The 16,919-nt window shown below is 42.4% G+C and overlaps 1 protein-coding gene and 1 long non-coding RNA gene across 4 annotated transcripts in view; both read right to left on the reverse strand.

Annotated features, from left to right (window-relative positions):
• The window catches only part of NEBL (nebulette), a 395,196-nt gene that overhangs the window by 147,954 nt on the left and 230,323 nt on the right, over positions 1–16,919 (reverse strand). The window lies entirely within an intron of this gene.
• Positions 1–16,919, reverse strand: part of LOC149122579 (uncharacterized) — a 35,387-nt gene that overhangs the window by 13,901 nt on the left and 4,567 nt on the right. The window contains exon 6 of one of the 2 annotated variants that reach the window (XR_016218948.1): positions 9,368–9,526. The exons of the other annotated variant lie outside the window; for it this stretch is intronic. This is a non-coding gene — a long non-coding RNA (uncharacterized LOC149122579). The remainder of the gene's footprint in view (positions 1–9,367; positions 9,527–16,919) is intronic. 2 annotated transcript variants of the gene reach the window in all.

Consider the following 16,919-nt stretch of genomic DNA (forward strand, 5'->3'; position numbering starts at 1 on the left):
GCCAGAGTCTCTCAATGCATGGCATAAACTGACGGTTTCCACAAACTATCTGAAATCTTTGATTGCTCATAGTTTGCTCTCTGCATAAGTCCCTCCTGGTATAAAAACTAATTAAGGCCTTTTCCAAGAGTGAATTTGTAAACTGTTACCTCTGCTCCCTGATGGAAGCATCATTTTTTAAAAGTCATCAAATGGTATTAGGAACTAGTCTTTTCCACAAAGAATATGGTTCAAAAGTGATTTTCACAAATATGATCTTCAAAAGTTACCTACCTGCTATTCTATATCTGATTCATTATCAGGAGTGGCAGGTAAGCATATGCTTTTAAAAGTTATCAAAGAAAATACAATAAAGCCCCATGGTTCTAAAAATTTGGATACAACACAAGTGGCTCATGTCCTCCCCCTCATTCCTAATGCAAATAGGGACAGGCTACAATTCCTATCATAGGGAGACAGATGTGCAGCAACTTCTTTCCTTCTGACTATTTGAGGTTTTGCAGTTCAGCATATGGCCAGCTGGGTACATTATAAGTTTCACTGCCTTTACTTTTGTACTTTTTATAAAAATACAGATTGACTTTAAAATGTTTCCATTAACTTTTTAAAAAGATTTATTTATTTATTTGAAATTTGACAGAGGGAGAGAGGGAAGGGAGGATGGAGAGAGGGAGAGAGAAAGAGACAAAGGGAGAGAGAGAGAGGGAGATTGATTTTCCATTTGATGGTTAACTCCCCAAATGCCCCCAAAGCCAGGACTGTGCCAGGCTGAATCCAGGAGTCTGCAACTCCATCCAGGTCTTCCACCTAGGTCACACGGAACCAAGTAGTTGGGACCATCTTCCATTTCCTTCCCAGGTACATTATCAGGGAGCTGGGTAGAAAGCAAAGCAGCCAGGACTTGAACGGGCAATCTGATATGGGATGCCAGCATTATGAGTGGTGGCTTAGCCTACTGCACCGTAATACCAGCCCCTCATCAACTTTAAAATGAACTTGAACATTTTGTAGCCTGTTTATCTTATTACTACAAAGTTTTACTGCCAACTTCAGACCAGACATTGACAGGTCTACCACCAAAACATGGGAAAGAAGAGGAGTTCTTAACCCAAAGTATTGCCTCGGTTTCAGGGCAGGCCTACTTCTCCCTGGCAGTGAAATTCAGTAATTAGGAGAACACAACAAGCATCTTCAAGGCCAAAAGTTTGCACATAGCCTTGGGCACTACTTCTGCCCAGGCTAGAAAAGATGGTTGATGATAAAGGGCAGGGTCCAACTCCTGGGCACCAACACCCACTCTCTGCCGCCCTCCCTGGCACACCGCTTCTCCACGTTTCAAGCCCCTGCAGCGCGTGAGTCCACACAGCCTGTAGAATAAGGACAGACACGATGGACACAACTTCTCCATCTAGCCTGAAAACCTCTCGCGATCCACCGTGGTCGCTCCCTCTGCTTCACTGCAACCCACATGCGGCTCAGCCAGGGCATAAGCATCAAGGCTCAGTTCAACAGAGGGGCCTGGATCCCTGGATGACCATGTGGAACACAGCCCTTTAACCCTCTCTCTGTGGCCAACTGCGTGGGTCTGTGATCTAAGTGAGAAATAAACCTTTACAGTGCTTAGCTGTTTATTTTAGCAGTTAACCTCCTGACTCAAACCATGTGCAACCATTAGCACCACAATGCACCTAATACATCATTAGCAGACAAATCTTTAAGACATCACAGCATACATCTGTTAGCAGCAAAACAGGAGTCGAGAGATGGGAGTGTGACAAGACAAGCCAGGGCCTCCGAAGAGCTTAGAGTAGAAATGGATCTGGAAATAAACCTACACACTGGGGGTAACAGCGACGCCAAGCACCATACCACACATAATCTTCTTTATTTGTTAAAACACTTACCACATGCTAACACATGCCAGGCACCGTGTATGGTACCAGGGTTAAAAATACAACTGGCCACATTCCCTGGGCTCAAAGAAGGGTAGACTTGGCTGGCTGGGGAGAGAGAAGATTCAATCAGCCCTTCACTGCAGTGGGCCACGTGTCAGAAAGAAAAGCTGTCCAGGAGAGAAGCATCTACCAGAATCTCCACTGACACACGGGTTGTGTGCAGCACACAACACGGCTACTCACAACACAGACCACAAGATTGATTTATTTCTGGATGACAAGTAACAGAAACGGTGAATTTGCCTGTGACGCTGAGTCCGCAGGTGATACGAACACAAGCCAACAATGTGTAATTACCGGCACTGTCCCATGGCAGTGGTTGGACACTGCACGAAAAATGCAGATAGAGCCCCGAGGACATCTCCCCTCTGAGAGCAAGCCCACCTCAAGGATGGACCCTAAGGTAACCACTTCACCCTGACACTAACAGATCATAACCACACCAGGCAGTCAGAGGCCAAATCCACAATCCTATGTCTTTTAACGAAGCAGAATTGAAATGTTGTTAGCTTTTGAAATGAAAATACAGAAGTCCAGCAGCAGAAATGTAAGTTCTCTTCTATGTCATTTTGAATAACTCATGTTTATCACAATCATTGCTAAGGAAGCAAAGCATTATTCATCAATTGTCTAAAAATCCTACAGTCCTGAGTCCAAACTGGGAAACAATCTATTTGTGAACTTACTATAGCTGGCACTGTGCCAAGCTTCATTAACAAGAATTTTTTTTTTACCTTGAATACATGAGAGTCACTGGTTAGTATCCCTATTATCACCAAAAGCACAAACTCCTATTCTCATCAAAGAAAACTACAGAATAGCCATCACCTCCCAGGAAGATGTTGTAACATTACTTAGTGCAGATAACTGTACACAAAATCAGGAGTGACGGTGATCAAAATAATGTTACTTCTAGTAAATCCAAATAAAATAAAACAAACTGTTGCAAATGGTAATAAATTGGCTGCTCTTTCTACAAAAACAAAATGAAATGACTCTTTAAAGCATTTTCATGCCAAAATCTTTTCTTGGTTTTCAGTGTATTCATAATAATAACAAAACTACCAGTTACCAAGCACTATGTCAAGTTTTTTATTTGCATTCTAAGTGTTAGTATTTAATTCTTATAAAAATTCTGCAAATTAAGAATTTGTATTCCAATGTAAGAATGTGGAAACAGACACAACAAAGTGAGTAGAACAAGATGGCTTTCTTGCTCTATTTTTGGAGTGAATGAGGTAACTGAAGGAGATGCAGGCATTACAACCCAGGACTTGTCTGCCTCTGAAATCAGCTCTTCATACCCAACAGTCCACGGGGCAAAGACCCCGGGAAGTGGTGCAGAGCAGTGATGCATTGGCATAGGCAGAAATGAAACTTGAGTCCGCTGTGGCCCCACATCTCTTCCATCCTGAATCATGTCACAAAATTGTGTCTCTCCCTGCTTCACTTTACAGTTAGATCTGGCCTAAAAGCAAGGTTAACTGGGAGCTTACACGTGATGGACAGCTGCTTCTCTAGCCTAAAAACATTCCAAAAAGCAGAAAGCCAGCTGCCTCTCCCTTGGCAAGTTCCCACTGAATCCAAATAAATAATGCAGTGTTTTCTGTGTTTTAATTTTCTTTGGGATTACTGCTCATTATGGTTTAATTTCTCCTTGTTCTAATTATTGCCTATTCAGTCCTTCAAAATGACCTTGTAATCCAACATTGTTGAGGAGACGTGAACATTCTCTCACTTTATGAATAAGGTTAGGTCGGCTCTTTCTGTGCCAAATTCAAATCTTCTTCAAAAGAACAAAACCCTAGGAAGGGAACGGGACCTTTCAGGAGACAGCCCTCTTTTTGGCCTGGTATTAATCCTCATTTGAGAGCATAACGTTTTGGGATCCTCAAGAATAATTACCAGCACTTTGCTTGGGATGTGTGATCTGGAAGGATTTAAAGGAGCACCTGCCAAGTGCAACTCAATGACATACACAGCTTTCTCTTCCCCTACACCCCGGCACATGTATCTCTCTGGCTCTTCCAAACCAGACTAACCTGCTCTTCCCATGCTTCTCAATTATATTTTAATGAAACTGTAAAAGGCCAGAAAGATGAGCCAATCATCCCTTCATGTACCCATCTCCATAGAGAGAGCTCAATTTCATATTTTTATTTAAGGGCCTTTCTTCTGAGTCACGCAAAGGGCTTTTCCATCATGTTTTCATTGATCCTCCCAACTTAAAATAAGCATCAAATATTATCATTCCCATTTGAGATGTAGGAGAAGAGAGGCACCATGATTGAGACATAATGCTCTGCTGAAATAGGTCATTTTACAACTTGAAAGAGCCCTACAAATGTATCATATAATCCACAAATCATAGGAAGTTGTTGCTTGTTTCTGACTCAGGTCTTGCTAGCATGCAAAACTAACTTCCTTTGCTTTTCACTAGGATCAAGTCCTCAATTCCTTACACACATAAAACTATGGTGTTCAAAACTAGTCAATTACTAGGATTTTGGTCCTCTGCATTCTGACTTTAAGAGACAAAAGCAAATCATCTCCAACAGGCACCCTCAGAAGCTGCCAAAAAAGGTAGATGCAGGCAGCATGCCGAGGACGAGGATCCAGGCCTCCCTCTGAATTCACTAAGGTGACTGGCACAATCAGCATCTTCTTATCTCTGACCTGTCTAATGAGTAACACTGCTGAGTCACTACGGCTGCACCGTGGCCTCTCATCTTACTTTCATAAATGACTGTCTTTAACAACAACAGTGGCCGGCATGGTGGTGTAATGTGTTAAGCTACCACCTGCAATGCCAGCATCCTAGATGAGCACGGGTTCGAGTCCTGGCTGCTCCACTCCCAATCCAGCTCCTTGCTAATGCACCTGGGAAAGCATCAGAAGATGGCCCAGTGCTTAGGCCCCTGCTCCAATGTGAGAGACCTGGATGGAATTCCGGACTTCTGGCTTCAGCCTGGTCCAGCCCAGGCTGTGGTAGCCATTTAGGGAGTGAACCATTGGATGGATTCTCTCTTACTGTCTCTCCCTCTCTCTCTGTGTTACTTTGCCTTTCAAATAATAAATAAACTTTTTTAAATAAATAAATAAAAATAAAATTTAAAAGAACAACAAAAGATGAGGTTTAACCTGTTTAAAATATAATAACAGGTTTACCAGAACACCCACAGTGCATCACTTCAGTTAACCGACATTGACTGTCCATATTTGCACAAGAACCAGTGCAGCATTTGCATGCAACGCTAAAGGCATACATATTTATATGAGTCTGCACTCTCAGCCCTGCCACCCCCAGACCGTGTCTGAAACTCGCTATCTTGGGCTTGTAATCGCAGGTGGAGTGTGAACACACCACTGCCCTATTTACATACCACACAGACACCTTTGTTCAATGTTTGTAGTGCAATTCCAAGTCAACCCAATAAAACTGCCTATTGTGTTTTCTTAGTTGGCATAGCTTAAACAGAGGAGAAGCAAAAGAGAAAAAAATCATGATGTTTGCCCTTTCATTCTTCAAAAACAGATAGCCACAATACTGGTGCTATCACCTTTCTTCCTCAGTCAAACAGACAGGGTCCCCAAGATCCCATGGTGATAATTATAGCAAAGGTCAACCCACAAAGGGTCAAGTGGACAACTGGATAAGATAATGCACTCTCTGACATTGAAATCTAGGGTTATCCTCTTACTGAAAAATATCTTTCATTTGTTCTTCAAAATCTTCAGAATAACATTAATACCGGCAGCCCATCAGCCACCGGAGAGTCTAATTCTTGAGTCCCTGCCTGTGCAGAGCCCCTTTGGGGGAAAATGGTAAGATTTTTGCCACTCACCACTGACCATCTCCAGTTCCTCACCTGCCCCATCCTTACGCATACTGAGAGGCTCATCACCTTCTGTCAGCCACCTGTGACCACCGATAAAACCCAGCAAGGGCCATGAGCCAGGCCTCGTCCTCCCTTAGCACTCTCGCCAGGCTGTGCTCTGTGCTCTGTGCTCTGTGCTCTGGGACAAGGACTGTGCTCAGATCTTGCATACTCCGCACAGGGACCCGTGCAGAGCAGAGACCTTCTGAGAAAGGCAGAACAGGAAAGGTAGTCAGAGGCGACTTCAAATACTTTGAGGAAAAACAGAACTAAAAGAGAAGTTTATTTTGAAATCCAAAAGTATTTTGAAATCCATGCATAGTTTTTTCATAACACACATTTTCCATGAACTTTGGAAGACCCCCTCACATAGCTCAAAGGAGAATAAGCATTAAACCTGAACCCAAGTATCACATTTTACAAGCTCCAGGAAGGGTCTGTGGGAAGGCAAGGCCTCCTTGGACCCTCGTCCATAAAGGAACACAGGACTGGGAGAGTCTCCTTGTGGGTGACAAGGCTCTCTCCGCTTAAACTGCTGAGAAATTTGAATCTCCTAAATGTGGTCCTGATACTCACCATGGAGCCTCCAAAATGCCACTTATGCATAAATTAATTTCTGCATCAACAAAAGAAACTAATAACTATGACATCTGCTCCACGGCACAAGGGCTTCCACCAGGACCTACAAGCAACATTCCCCAAATCCTGGAGTAGAGAGAAAATCCCACACTTTGTCTCAGGGAGAAGAAAAGGAAAACTAGACTCCAACCAACCCCAGCTGTGTCCTTTCCCGGCTGTGTCAGCTGTGCAATCGGTTTATCCTCTTGCAGCACCAGCTTCCTCCTCTGTAACATGAGGCTGCTACCTCTTTCTAGGGATTCTTGTGAAAACAACAAATGCAGTGACAAACCTGAAAGGCTGTCCAGCACTGTGAGCTCTTTTTGTGGGTTCATTCCCATCCCTTCCTCTATTCAGGGGGCAGGTGTCACTAGTGTACAAACAGGGGTGCACCCGGACACAAGGAGTGACTTGCTCATGCGGGAGTCCTGCACTGCTGAGGACCAGGGAGGGGTGGGTGGCCCTTAACAACTGGGTGTGCTTCAATGCTGCAGGAAGCCAATCTTACTTTCTCCAGAATCAATATGCTGTTCCCACACATGGGAATTGGATTTGCCTGTGACCTTTTCATGGGTCACAACGAAATCTGTGTTTTCAGGAAGCTGTGACCCTTGCATTGCCAGGAGCTTGTCATGGAATGAGGTGTGAACCTAAGGGAAAACCAGGGTTTCCCAAGGGTTCTTAAATGTTCGGCTTCTTAAGCTGAATAGTAGGTACGTGGATGCCCACCTCATTACTTACTTGAACTTATTTGAACTGGACAGAAGTTATCTGCAGATCTTGCATCATAATCTAATTCACGGTTTAGAAGGAGGTTGTTATCTTCAGCTCGGGAGACCCGAGTCAGGGCTGCTAGGTACAGACGTCCTGGTGCATTTAACTACAGACACGCAATTTTTTTTGGTGTGTGTGTGTGTGTGTGTGCGCGTGCTTGTGCGAGCACCCAATTGAACTGATCGTTTTGAGTCACTAATGATACTTCTGAGGATTAACAATTTAATGCTTAATTCCTTTCTGAAATGTAGCTTGAAAGGCTCCATCTGAGCCACTGGAAACTTCAACAGTGTCCACCAACCTGACTCACAGAGGCCTGCATCCCCAGTGAATGGTGAGCTGGACGGAAGTGAGAATGCCTCAAGGCCAGGCCCAGGGCCCTCACCAGCAGCCAGGGAACAGTCCCAAGCTAATGCCCAGAGCAGTTTTCAGACAATGAGTGGCAGATGAGGCAGTACTTGAAAAACCTCCTCAGAGCCCCATTTGTCACAGGCCCTGCAAGAAAAAGGCTATTTCTTTTCTTTTTTTGGAGATTTTATTTCTCTACTTGAAAGTCAGAGTTACAGAGAGGCAGAGAGAGAGAGGTCTTCCATCCGCTGGTTCACTCCCCAGATGACCGCAACGGCCAGAGCTGCACTGATCCGAAGCCAGGAGCCAGGATCTTCTTCCAGGTCTCCCATGTGGGTGCAGGAGCCCAGTGACTTGGGCCATCTTCCAGTGCTTTCCCAGGCCATAACAGAGAGTTGTATCGGAAGTGTAGCAGCCGGGACTCGAACCGGTGCCCTATATAGGATGCTGGCACTGCAGGCTGTGGCTTTACCCGCTATACCACGACGCCAGCCCTGAACACTGTCAAACTGACCCTGCTCACCAAACAAACCCTGCTCGCCTCTACCCATGTCCACTCTTATAACATCTCCCCTCCCCCAGCTTTTGGTGTGTCTTTGGCAACAAGTAAAAAATAAATATTTAACTTATAAAGATAGCTTGATAAACAACACCTGAGGATGTCAATAGCTGTTTGTTACAGTGTCTTGTGCTTTGTCGCTTACAAATCACACAGGCATTTTTATGTGCATGCACTCACGCACACACACACCCACGCACGCACGCACATGCAGGTGTGCTGTCGGGAGACAAATGGGAACAGCACGGCAGCAGATGGGAGGAAGTTTCGCATGCAGCTGGAGCAGACTGAGTGTGTGCTTCAAACACAACCAGGCACAGGACCCCCAAGACAGAAAAGAGCTCAACGAGCTGACGCAGAAATCTGCAATCAGATGATCTAATAAACGACTAACTGCTTTCAGGTTACCTGCATTCCATACTTTAGAATTTTGTATTGTTCTTGTTCATTTTTGAATTCATTTTATTGAGGAGGAAGCAACATAATCTCTGTAAAATTCAGAACCTTTAATGATTTTACTCTAACCCTAGAGGCAGAAACAGTAATGGAGTAGAGGTTGGAAACAATGTAAATAATTTTACCCATCTGTCCCACCTCTTCAACCACTAGCAGTAAGCCTATGATCAGGGTGCAGTGTGCTTATCGGTTCTCTCTAAATAACCCAGTGGTGCGGTTTATTTAATTATATCAATGACACAAGAGCCCTTTCATTTTGTAAGTACAGATAAATACGGTTTTCCCCCTTAAATAAATCAAGTAAATAATGGCTTACCCTTCGCAGTACTTAGCAATTTAATGTATCAAATGCCTTATCTGGGGAACCATGAATGCGAAATAAAGTTAAGGAAGTGTTTACAATAAATGCGCAGGGGTGGACGGCAGCAACTTTTGGAGAAAAAGAGGAAAATAAATGGTTAACTGCCAGCACACACACTCATGCTGCAGGACACAAAAAGGTTCACAGCAGTTGTTAAATTCATTTAGAGAAACTCACTTTATTTCACCAACAGCGCTCTCACCAGCTAATCTGTATCACAACCTGCAGGAGTCTTAATATTCGCAGCAGGACCAAGATGCAGGCCACACTGAGTCAGCTATTTAATCTTGCAAGAGAACAATATTTGGCAGGAAAAGGCCCCACAGCACTGAGGCACCGTCCCAGTGGGTCACTGTCAGCACAGACCAGGCCAAGAGCACAGAAGATGGAAACCGAAATGCTCCCCGCCTCCTCTTACCGGCTCTTTCCTCGAACACAGATGCATCACCCCTCCACGTGGACAGCGCGCACCTCAGCGCCCACAGGCAGCTACTTCTGACACGTGCACATTTGCAATAGGAAGGATATTTCCTCAATATCTCGGCACTATCATGGAACCCTTAAATTCAAAGTATCACTACACAGATTAGAGGCAAGAAAAGAGAAGAAAAAGGACCATAGTTTTACTTTCAAAACATCCAATCCTCTTAAGCACTGAAGACCAAAGTAGTAAACATAAAACATTAATTTTTAACATAGGCAAATATTTAAGATACGGGCCTTTTTAAATATCCTGAAATTAATAAGCAAACCAATAGTCTTATAATTAAACATTTTGACATTTTATATACATATTACTATGGTCTCATAGATTGAACTTTGTGTTCTGTTTTATTGAGGATATGTCTATCTCTTTTTTGAATTTCTATTAAGCAATTTAGATAACTTGATTCCAGTTTGAAGGCTGTTTTCTGGGAATTCATACTGACGGGGAATAAGGAAAGCAGACACAGAAAAAAGAAGACTGAAAAAAGATATGCCTTTTGATTATAAATTAAAAATATGCTACCTCAAAAAAATACAAATTATCTATGTGTCTTTTCCTCTGTTACTCTGCCTTTAAAATAAATAAAACTTTTTTAGAAAGAACAAAATTATTGGCTCCTACTATATAAACAGCATGAATCTGTATTCAAGTCAATGATGCCATAAAATTCTTGTTTTTTTTTTTTTTTTTATTTGACAGATAGAATTAGACAGTGAGAGAGAGAGACAGAGAGAAAGGTCTTCCTTTTTCCATTGGTTCACCCCCCAAATGGCCACTATGGCCGGAGCTATGCCAACCCGAAGCCAAGAGCCAGGTGCTTCCTCCTGGTCTCCCATGCAGGTGCAGGGGCCCAAGCACTTGGGCCATTCTCCACTGCCCTCCTGGGCCACAGCAGAGAGCTGGACTGGAAGAGGAGCAACTGGGACTAGAACCTGGTGCCCATATGGGATGCCGGCGCCGCAGGTGGAGAATTAACCAAGTGAGCCATGGAGCTGGCCCCCACGATGCCATAAAATTCTTGAAAAACTATCTTAAAGTAGTAATGGCAAGTGTTCAATTTCTTTACCTCCCAAACCCAGGTGAGTTATCCCTCTGGTATTCACACTGAGTTTTCTTCTATCAGGCATTTATCACACTTGAATTAGTATTATCATCTAATATATGTTGACAGTTGCTACAGCAACCATCAGCTCACCTCTCAAATCAACCAAGGTCAGAGGTCACAGCTTGTCTATTCCTCATTATCCCCCCACCTTGTAGCAAAGTGTCTGACATACAGGAAACATTCAGTAACTAAGTTTTCAAAAGTGATGTTTCTATTTTGGATTTGTAGGTACCCAAAACATGGCCTATCTGAATAGAGGATAACCGCTCCTTCCCAATCTTGCCTCGACTGACACTCTGCAATGCTGTGCCCCCAGCACTCTGACAAGCAGACCCTGAGTGTTCGAATCTCATCATGTTCTTCCAGCGTGCTTCCTCCCCCACGCACCCTGACCCTCCACTGGGGCTCTCTCTCCATTAAAACCCTTCCCAGACACTTCCTCATCCTAGTAGGAACATGAGTCACATCCAGAAAAGTGGCTTCTCCCTGTTTCCGAAATCCACAGAGCCTGGCCTAATGAAATGCCCATAGCCAGTGTTTAGAACACATGTGTGCATGGAAGCTACCCCTTCTGCCCTTCTTTTGAGAGTCAGACTGTGTTCTAGAGGATTCCAACATGAGCAAGAAAAGCCACTTGCTCTCAAAGCCCTCACCACAATTACACAACAAAGACAAATATTTCAGTCATTTTGTTTAGGGGAAATCATTTCTATCAAAAGGAATAAGTGTTCCTTGAAATATTTTCAAGGTTTTTTTTTTTAACATTTTTCCCCTAATTTTACTCTTTTTCTGAGTTTGCTAAATGCAGGAAATTTCTAACGTTTTTGTAATTCTCCAAATGCAATGATACAAAGCTTAATTCAAACAAACTAAAAGTTGAGTTTACTACAGTTAATATAGCCATAAAAAAGGAAAAATCTATACAGAATATGAGCAAACAAGAAAAAAAAAATGATGACATCCTGCTTCTTGTCCTTGGAACCAAAACAGAGTCTGGGGCATTCCGCAAAGTAACAGGTCCCTCGAACAGAAACCTACACCCTCAAATAGAAACAGACACCCTCTTACAAGAAGCACTGCACGTGACTTTATATGGAAGAGGAAAAGGCTGCAATCCTGCTGCTGACCGCCAAAGAAAAGAAGGCTACAAAAGAAGCTAAGAGTAGAAAAATAAAGAAATGCAATTTTCATGACCTAATCCTTCAAGGAAAATGAAGTGCCAATTAGAGAACATAGCTGCATATAATTAAAAGTAAAAAGAACATTCTTGTTCTAACTTTCAAATCATGAAATTTTCTTTAATTGTGTCAACGTGGCATGGATTACCAATGGGTTTTTTAATTAAATTTCCAAACAATGTCTCCCTTGATTTGTAACCTTCCAGTAAGCTAAAATATCATTTGACTGTGACTCTTACTAATGAAAAAGTTTAAAATCTATCTACAAAATTCCACTGAAATCATAATTATGTGGCATAATTATTTACTATGGGCACATCTGGGACTCCACAAATGTATTTGTGAGATCTCTGAGTTTTCTTTGATATTCAGGATGTTCTCATTTATGAGGATGTCCCCAAAAATATAACAAAATCTTGAAGAAAATTCAGTTATCTTTAAAGCCTTAAATCTGTGTAATGGGCTGGAAATTAAAATATTTTCAAAATAGCTAACCTTTATTTAACTTTCTTGGTGGCATCAGAGTGTCCTTCCCTGTAGACACACCCCTCTGCTCTCCCTCAGAGGCCACAGGGCCAGGATGGGGACCCATGAGGCCGACGTTCTGAGCTGAGTCATTGAACGAAGACCTGAGAAACTAAAAAATGCAATTACTACTGTAAATTACCTTTGTTTCTGTCAATTATCAATAAGAAAGGGGTCTGAAAAGGCCAGTTAAAGACTAGAAATAGGGGACCCATGTTGTAGCATAACAGGTAAAGACGCCGCCTGCAATACCAGCATCCCATATGGGCGCTGGTTCTAGTCCCCGCTACTCCTCTTCCAATCCAGCTCTCTGCTATGGCCTGGGAAAGCAGCAGAAGATGGCCCAAGTCCTTGGGCTCCTGCCATCCACATTAGGAGACTCAGAAAAAGATCCTGGCTCTTGGCTCCTGGCACCTGGCTCCTGGCTTCAGCCTGGCCAAGCACTGGCCATTGAGGCCATCTGGGGAATGAATAGGCAGATGGAAGATCCTTTCTCTCTCTCTCTCTCTCTCTCTCTCTCTCTCTTTCTCTATTTCTCTCTCTTTGTTTATCTTTTCCTCTGTAGCTCTTTCAAATTAATTAATTAAAAAAGATGAAATAGGACACAGAAGACTTTATAAAAAAGAAAAAAAAAGTTCCATTTGAAAATAGGAAAAAAACTAAAAATTGAATGTAAACATTTTCCTGAAAAGGAAACAGGTTGAGGATGGTGTCATCTAATTCCACTAAAAAATCTAGCTTGTGATAGTAGCTGACAATTATATCACACACGGAATCTTCAAAGTATCTTCACAAAGTTAATGTCACTCAATTAGCTTAACATGTTCCTATCATATATGCAGGTGATTTCTCATTCATGCACTGAATCATACCATCATGCCCTAACTACCAATGTGACTGCATTCAGAGATGGAGCCTTTATGGAGGTGATTAAGGTTAAAGGAGGGAGGTAGGATTTGGGGCAGTCATCCAGACACTGCTTGGCTCACCACCACCCCCACCGTGCTTGGGGAGACTCAGACTGAGTTCCACTTTGGTTTGGTTGGCCCAGCCCCAGCTTACGGCAGGCATTTGGGGAGGATGGGAGCACCTGCACATGCGCAAGTGCTTTCTCTCTCTGTCTTTCAAATAAATTACTAATTTAAAAAAAGAAAAACTAAGGATTCTCTTGCAAAGTGAGGTTTCCAGAGAAAGAATGTACAAAACCAGCTAACGTTTTTTAACTTATTGCCACATTCATATATTCAACACATGCTTATGGGCACCTGCTCTGTACAGAGAACTACTGCAGGCACAGGCAATCTTGTGTTGAAAAGGACAGACCAGTTCTCTCTACCATAGTGCGTACAAAGGGACTTCAAGAAGTTCATGGAAAAAGAGAGCTAGAAATTTTGAAAATCAATGCCTAGTTTTTTTCCTGACATGAATTTTTCATGAACTCTTTGAAGACCCCACATTATACGTAGATTTCAAAATTGTTTGCATCAAAATAAACTTATGTTTCAGGTCCATTTTCCAGGAACTTTTTAAAGTATCCTCTGATTCCTGGAAAGATATTCTTTGCCTAGACTGAGAAGTGAATGAAGAAACAAGCTCTTCTGTTAAAAAAAAAAAAAAAAAAAAAAGCTAAGGAAATGGAGAAAATAACACCCTTAAAATAATTCAGCTATGTATTGAACAAATATTTATGTGGTAACTACTTCATACTAGAGGATGATGGAATGGAGAAAAAACTGGGAGTTCTCAAGAAGAAAATTGATGTGATATCGACATGTAGACCTTGAAAGAGATTAGAACAACTTGCAATAAACTCTATTATAAGATGAAATTCATAAAAGGCTAGGGGGATTCATTCATCACAGTATCAAAATGGGTGTTTAGCAGGTGTGGACTAGAGAAAGCATCCCACAGCGGCATCCTATAGCACAGTGAGAGGCCACAGAAGCAGTACTTGTTGGGACAGTCAATCCACTGGTTTATCAAATTTGGCACCATGCTAGGCCCTGGGGCTACAGAGAAAAAGGCACAGGCCATGCATTCAGAGTGCAATCTGGAGGAAGAAAATTCATAATGCAGCTATGGAAGCAGACTTCCAGGGCAAGGGGGAGATCAAGGGCAGAAAGAACATCTGAGCTCAAAGTGGATGGGGAGAGTGCAAAGTCAATGAGGCTCAGGAGGCAGCAGGGCCACCAGGTTGGGGGTCTCAGCCAAAACAAAACCAGTGACAGTCTTGCTTGCATGCCACAAAAAAGGTTTTGCATTTTATCCCAAAGGTTGTAGGGGGCCATGGATGGAGTAAGAGAGAGCGTATGACATGATCAGAAGTGCATTTTAGGAAGCCCTTGCAAGAAATCTTGTAGGGAACAGCCTGAGAAAGAGCAGAGGCAATCTCGAGGCAAAAGAGACTATTCTGGCCACCAAAGCAAGGGACAGGAACATTCCTAAGCTAAGGATGTGACAGAAAGAGAAGGCACCAAGTACAGTGCTGTGCATTCTTGCAGGTACAAAAGACATGCTAAAGAAGACCTGATGCACTTCACCTCTCTGAAGTTAAAGGGCTGAGGCACACAGACCCTTGAAAACCTAATTAAAACCAAGATGTCAAATATGATGTGTGGTGTTTGCGGTGCAAACGACAGCCCTATAGTACGAGGCACTTCAGTAATTCAGAGGCGAAGAAGATTGTGGTAGCTGGGGTCTGAGAGGGTGCCTGGGACCAGGGATGTCATTTACACGTGGTTTAAAGCTGTCTAAACAAGAGGAATGACTTGTGCAAAACTCCCAGACTGGAATAAGCAGGCAGGCCTAAAACAAATGGATGAGTGATGTGGACGAGCAGTGAAAGATAAGGTGAAAAATAATTTAGGAGCAAACCTGTAGAGGGTCCTTAGAATCAGAATTAGGGGTTTAGGAGATTAGACTTTATCCTCCTGCAAGTGGAGGCCCAAGGAAAGTTTTTTAGTGGGTCATAATTAGGGTCTTGATGAAAGAGAGATTTTAGAAAGACTCATCTGGTGATAGTGTTTAAGATACAAAGGAAGGAGCTAGTGGCCTGGGAGGAGATGAGGCCAATTAGGCAGCCACTGTAGTCACTCAGGCAGAATAAGGGCCTGACCACGGCGGGCGGAATTGAAAAGAAAGGAATGGAGGAGAAGGATTTCACAAAAGAAGGATCTTCAGAAATTGTTTACTGGCTTCTTAATCTCTGTCTCCAAAAAGAAGTCCCAAGTGCTAATTCTTTTATTACGATGGGGCCTCTTCCCATCCCCTTGAGACAACACCATTTGACAACCACAATGCTTGTACTTGCCATGCACAAGTAATTACTGGTCTGGGATGTATTTGTATCTTTAAGTGACTGTGGCTAAAACATCGAGGATAAAAAGACGAGATCAGCCTTTGAAGTCCTGCTCTACATGGAAAAATAAAGCAAAACCAGGTGTGAGGGAAACCATGACTTGGAAACAAGAAAGGACCGAGAGGTAATTTTCCGTACATTTTTCTCATGAAAGTATAAGTATTCCTCATAGAAATACCTTCCCTGAGGAGAGGCTGTTCAGAGGAGCTAATTAAATGGAGTACATCTAAGTGCTTCAAAATGAATGAGGTATTCCTCCATGTGTTAAGTATTAGGAGCAAAGTTCGCTGTTGTCCCATCACTTTCTTTGACATATTTGATCTGTGCCTTTAAAGACAATGCTATCAGCCCACTAGTGTTTGGGAGCACATTGGAGCTATGGGGTGAGATGAGTTGGACACAACGCATGGTCCCTTAAAGGAATACATAGATTCACTCGGTAAAAATACTAGCTTTCAAGGGCTTACCATGAAACCACCAACCCTCTAATTAATCATCTACATTAATCAATCCAGTGATGAGTTGTTAACAATACAACTGTCTCATTCCCCTTTCAACCTGCTTTGTGTACTGGACTTGACTTCGCTGCCTCAGAAGTGGTCATAGAAACTTCGCATTAGTTACAAAATGTATGCTTCTTTGCATAAGGAACAAAACTAAACATCTATTTCAGCATTGAATGATTTCTCATTTTGACCTGTCTCACCTTTTTTTTTTTTTTTATGTTTGCTGAATATAAAAAGAAAGAAAACTCTTTCCACATCAGTTGCTTGGATTCTTATGGAACCTAATCGCCTGATGCACAGTAATTTTGCCACCAGTTTACAATTAGCATGCATTTCTCATGCATGAGTTGACCCAATTACATAACAAATTTTGCCTTTGGGGATTTCTCTTGACTGCTAGTCTTCTGTCCACCATACAGCTCAATTTCACACTGTCAGCAGCCTGGACAGGGTTACAGTCAGTCTCTGTCAAAATGATTTATTTAAATTACAAACAGAGACCAAATCCCTAGATAATCATCCCTACCCGCATGCTCACCCGTACGCTCAACCTAACTTTGAGTCAAATATTTTAATAGTCCATAGACACCACTACTCAATTATTAGGTTATGTTTAGTTCCAATCATCTAATATTTTTGAAGCTAACTCGCAAAATCTCAGGGAACTAAATCAGCAGTACCCATGTGAGCTTATTAATGGGCATATAATTTATTTTCCACTCTAAGAAGTCCGTGAAAAATTATCTCACTGTATCAAACTAAAAATAATTACATTGCAAGATCAAATTACAGATCTTTTTTTCCCTATAAT

The sequence above is a fragment of the Oryctolagus cuniculus genome, chromosome 13, assembly GCF_051225735.1.
Source record: "Oryctolagus cuniculus isolate XC-2025 breed Fujian yellow rabbit chromosome 13, ASM5122573v1, whole genome shotgun sequence".
NCBI classification, from domain to species: domain Eukaryota; kingdom Metazoa; phylum Chordata; class Mammalia; order Lagomorpha; family Leporidae; genus Oryctolagus; species Oryctolagus cuniculus.